This window comes from Bison bison, unplaced genomic scaffold, assembly GCF_000754665.1.
Source record: "Bison bison bison isolate TAMUID 2011002044 unplaced genomic scaffold, Bison_UMD1.0 scf7180017864456, whole genome shotgun sequence".
Classification (NCBI taxonomy): domain Eukaryota; kingdom Metazoa; phylum Chordata; class Mammalia; order Artiodactyla; family Bovidae; genus Bison; species Bison bison.
The window spans coordinates 2,321,642-2,326,837 of record NW_011495018.1 but is presented as its reverse complement, the minus strand read 5'-3'; positions in this window follow the sequence as shown (position 1 = coordinate 2,326,837).

Sequence of the window (5,196 nt, the reverse complement as noted above, 5' to 3'; positions counted from 1 at the left end):
GGGTGTCTGTGAACTCAAAGAAACCCGCGTCGGTGTGGCATTCCAGGCGGTGGCCACTGAGAAGCCAGCTGCCCTGGGCAAGTGGCTCAGAGCATTCCGGCAGGACTGACGGTGCCCCTCGGGAGCCGTGCGCAGCCCCGGAAATGAGCGCCAGAGCCAGGCCAGCTCCATGGGGCAGCGACGGCGTCCCGTGCCCAGCGCGGCCGCCAGGGCACCTCTTTGCTCAGGTGCCACCAGGTACGTTTTCCCTGCCAGCGGCACCAGTGTGTCCCAGACCCACCAAGAGCGGGGCAACACGGGCCTGAGGGCGAGCAGGCAGGCCGGGGGAGGGTGCGCGCGCCATCGGCATCCCGGGGAGACCTGCACCCACTCAGGTCACACAGCCGCAGGTTAAACGTGAGACGGCACTTCAGTATCAGCTAGGTTAGAAAAGGACAAAACATGTAACGCTCTGCCTCCGGAGTAGTGAAAAGGACACACACACGCTGAGCCAGGCGGAGCGTATTGCTGGAGGGCAGTCAGGTGATGTTAAAACGCCCCACACGGTTCCCTTTGAGAAGCTTACTGTGGAAGGGGAGTGTCTCGCGTACACAAGGCCACAGTTACAGGACACTTGTCACACCACTGTGTGATGGCAACAAGTGGGAAATGACGCAGAAGTGTCCTTAAGGACATGGGTTGATGAAGTCGTGATACAGCTGACCAGCGCCAAGACAGACCTGCTGTGAAAAATGGTGACGTGAATCTGTGTGTTTGACATGGGTAAGAGAGGGCCTTGACTCGCAGCTGAGTGGTGAAGGTGGTAAAACATCAGGTGTCATCAGTGTTGTGTAAAAATTCTTAGTTGTGCATAAAAGTGTAAGACTGGAAGAGAATCTGTCAGAGTATTTACATGAAGATATCTTGGGGGAAAAAAAAGGTATCTTGGGCTCCTCTGGTGGCTCGGATGGTGAAGAATCCGCCTGCAGTGTGGGATATCCAGGTTCGATCCCTGGTTTGGGAAGATCCCCTGGAGAAGACAGTGGCAGTCCACTCCAGTACTCTTGCCTGGAGAATCCCGTGGACAGAGGCGCCTGGCGGGCTACAGTCATGACTTTGCTACAGGTTACAAAGTCAGACACGCCTGAGCGACTTACTGCTCCTGCTGCTGGCAGAAGGAGTCGGGTGAATTGCTCTGTGGCTGTTGCTTTCCAGTGTTGTTAAACTTTTATATTATTATATAATCAGGAAAGTAGGACCCATGACTCTGTCCTAAGGATACAGACTTAGATATGGCTGCGCACAAGTGGACACACACGTATCTGTTGGTGTTGCGTCATTTTTTTAAGACCAGCTGTGGAACAGAGTGCGGCGATGTTTGTCTCCACAGGAGGAAATTGTGAGTAACTGGATTCTGTGTGTGTGTGCTCTGTGCTTGCAATGGAAATGGCCTGTGTTTGGACTTAGAGAAGCATACCTGTTTACTTGATGAGGAAGGGACCCGGACAGGTGCAGTCTGGTATCATGAGGGAATCGCTCATAAGACAGCCCCACCGTCTTTCTCATCTGTCCTCTCCACGTGCAGGACAGTGAGGCCGTGAGCAGTGTGCACGCTCCACCCAGCCAGGCCGTGTGACTCCAGGGTGCACACGGGATCAGCCCAGGGTGTGTGTGTCTCAGAGTCACGGAAGGAGGTGTGGCTGAACTAGACAGGGGGCGCTTCCAGGGGAGGCGGAGCTCAAGCTGCACTGTTAGTGCCGGACAGGATGTTGAGGGCATTTTGAGTGGAAGGGCAGCCAGATGAGTTGGAGCAGAGGTGAGCACGGGCAGCTTTGGCCTCCGCAAGAGAGACGGGGCGGGGAAGGACAGGCACCCCGCTGCAGCCCAGGACACAGAGAGGGGCGTCTGTTCTCGGCGGGTTTCACGTGGTCACCAGTCGGGGAAGCAGCGCACAGCAGTCAGCAGGCCTGTGCTGCCCGCTTCCTCGGGAGCTCCCCCTCCACCTCCCAGGGGCACCGTGACCCAAACTAACCCCTTTGTCTGCTGAAGGTGGTGCAGCACCCACGATGCAAGGAGCTGTCATGGGAGTGGATGGGCTTCCTGGCAGGAGAGAGTCTGGGGAGGGCAGGCCCCCAGGGAGGACAGAACAGACCGTGGGGGCCTTCTGTCCTCAGGGCACACTGTCCTCTCCTCCTTCCCGGGGCCATGAGAGCACAGGGCAGGCGGGCACCTCTGCCTGGCAGAGCCGGCCCGAGCCGGGCGATGCCAGCCTTCTCGTCTCTGCGTCCGTGTTTTACATAATTAGCGAAGTCAGTGTCGTTGTGTCTTGTTAGAGACGCTACTAATCCTTAGAGCTAACAGGACTAACTAATTAGTGTAAAACACTTTGAAAATGTAAGAAATTCAGATGTGAAGTATAATTGGCCAGTCCTCCTGGTATTGACACTGACACCGTGTCTCCAACAGAACCGCAGGCCTGGCTTCATCAAGGGGACGTGGTCGTTCAAGGCAATGGTGGCTGGCAGACAGGCTGTCCTTGGCCCCAGGCTGGACAGCAGCGTGTGCTGGGCTCCCTCAGGGCAGGGCAGCGGGGTGCAACCCGGCCAGTTGCCCTGCCTGGGACCCTCAGGGTGGTGGTGACCTGTGGCCCAGGGGAACCATGGGGGTGGGCTGGGTTGCCCCGAGGCTCCAGGGGGTGAAGGAATCTGCACCCACAGCCTGGTGGAGGTAGGGGGAGGAGGCCCCGGTGGCGGGGGCTCGCCCTGGTGGCCAGGCTACCACAAGCCTGCCGGACCCCTCTCTGCGGCAGAGCCAGTGATGCCGCCCTGAGGTTCCTCCCGAGGGCAGAGACAGTGCTGGGAGGTGCCTGGCACTCGCACTTAGCACGCTTTTCCTCCTTAAAAGATAAATGCAGGGTTTCCCTCTCAGTGAGAGAGTTGCCCAGAAAAGCTGTCCAAGTCCCAGAGCAACCAGTCCACCCAGTGTCGGCCTTCCACCGGCGCTCCTGGAGACAGGACGACCAGGCGCACTTTGGTACATTACTTCCTAAGGATATACGGAGCTGTCGGCAAATCATTAATCTCTCTCTGAACCATGGTGACAATATTTACATTCGAGATCAAGACAGTGATTATCTGAAGGACTCCCCTGGAAGCGCTCCTCACAACTGGAGAAACAGCAGTCAGCATGCAGAGCCTCATCGGGCCAGAACTCACAGCGGCCAGTCCCGGATACGCCGGCTTGTCGAGAGTGCTGCAGGTGGGCCAGCGCCTGGCGGGAGGGACTCCACCAGATCAGCGAAGGCCCAGCCACGGTCCCGCTCGCAGACCCAGCCTGGCAGGAAACTGCTTCGGGCAAACCCCCTCCCAGAAGGCATTCCTGAAGGGAACTGATTTTTGTTTATAAAGCGAGAATTTATGCCCAAATAGCAGAGAGGACCAGGGCCCAGCGGAGGTGAGAAGCCAGCTTTGCAAGTGTCATCCCGGCAGCTCTTTCACCCCGAGAGCCCTCGGGGCCCCCTGCGGTCCCTTAGGGGCCTCGTCTCAGCTCTGGGGCTGAGTGGTGACAGTCTCCACAGTCAGCCCCTCCCACAGCTGCTGGGTCTCCGTGTCTGTCCTGTGGAAACGACTTTGTCACGGCGTCACCGTAAAGTACTTTAGGAGACCCATGGTGGTACCAGCGGAAGCTGACCTGATCCCGCCTCCACCAAGCCAGTGCCTGTGGACCTCACCGCACGCCGCCGTGGATGGCCTGCCCCGCCAGCCCAGGACAAGGGTGTGTCCTCAGTCACGAAGCCCAGACTTGAGCCCGGGGCCCTCACCTCGAGGTCGGCATGACCCGCTGGGCTCCATGCCCGTGCTGCTCATTATCGAGTCAGATCTGGAGAAGCCCACACGTGTCCATCCTAACTTAGCCCCGAGACCCTTCAAGCCGCAACTCCAGGAGCCGCTGAAAGTCCCCTGGGTGTTACCACCCTAGGTTCTGACCGCAGTGCGTCCCCCGCCGTGAGCACACGCCCCAGGAGCCAGGCCAGAGCGTTCCCGCGCCTGCCGTGTGCAGGCACCTGGACAGGAGCACACGTGTGCCTGGTGGTGTGTTCACAGGGCGAAAGGCTGTGCGACAGTGAAATTGAACACAGCCAAGCGCTGTAACAGGTGTGACTTGGAACCGCGCCAGCAAGTAGACGAAGCCGGGGCAGCAGGGTGCAGACACGTGACATTTACAAAGCTCACAAACACATGCACACACACATACAGTCACACATACATGCAAACATGCACATCAGTTCAGTTCAGTCGCTCAGTCGTGTCCGACTCTTTGCGACCCCATGGACTGCACACTCCAGGCCTCCCTGTCCATCACCAACTGCTGGAGCTTACTCAAACTCATGTCCATCAAGTCGGTGATGCCATCCAACCATCTCATCCTCTGTCATCCCCTTCTCCTCCTGCCTTCAATCTTTCCCAGCATCAGGATCTTTTCCAGTGAGTCAGTTCTTTGCATCAGGTGGCCAAAGTATTGGAGTTTCAGCTTCAGCATCAGTCCTTCCAATGAACACTCAGGACTGATTTCCTTTAGGATGGACTGGTTGGATCTCCTTGCAGTACAAGAGACTCTCAAGAGTCTTCTCCAACACCACACCGAGGATCAAATCTGTAAAAAGATACAGGCATGGTGAATGCAGGCGGAAGGTGTTGCCTCTGGGGCAGAGGTGGGGAGTAGACACGCCCCTCCCAGCAGAGCGCAGCTCACCTCCGCGGCTCCTAAAGTGGGTGTGGCCTCTCTGGTGTCCTCATAACACTGTTTCATGACCTGTGTGCTGCCCACACTCCCTCTTCTTTCCTGTCCAGTATTCCACAACGTGAAAATCGTAAGCAGGCCGTCGAAGGCCACCATTCTGTGTGCTGTGTGCCTGCTTCTAGGGAGACTCTGACACCTGGGTGACTCCAGAAGGGTTCACGTTGATGCCCTTGAACTAGTCTGAGGGTGTTCCTCCTGTTCCCTGGGTGTGGGTGTCCCGCAGGCTCTCCTGATGAAGGGGCCAGCCTGGGGGCACGTGCAGTGCCAGAGGCCGTGCGGGAGGAGCCCCCCTTGCCCCCACTGCTTGTTATGGGCTGCAGTCGAGCTGTGGGAGCAGCTCAGGGCCATGCCGGCTCTGCCAGAACATGTCCCCCCGCCTGGAACTCACACCCCCCCTGCATCCCAGACGTGCGAGCG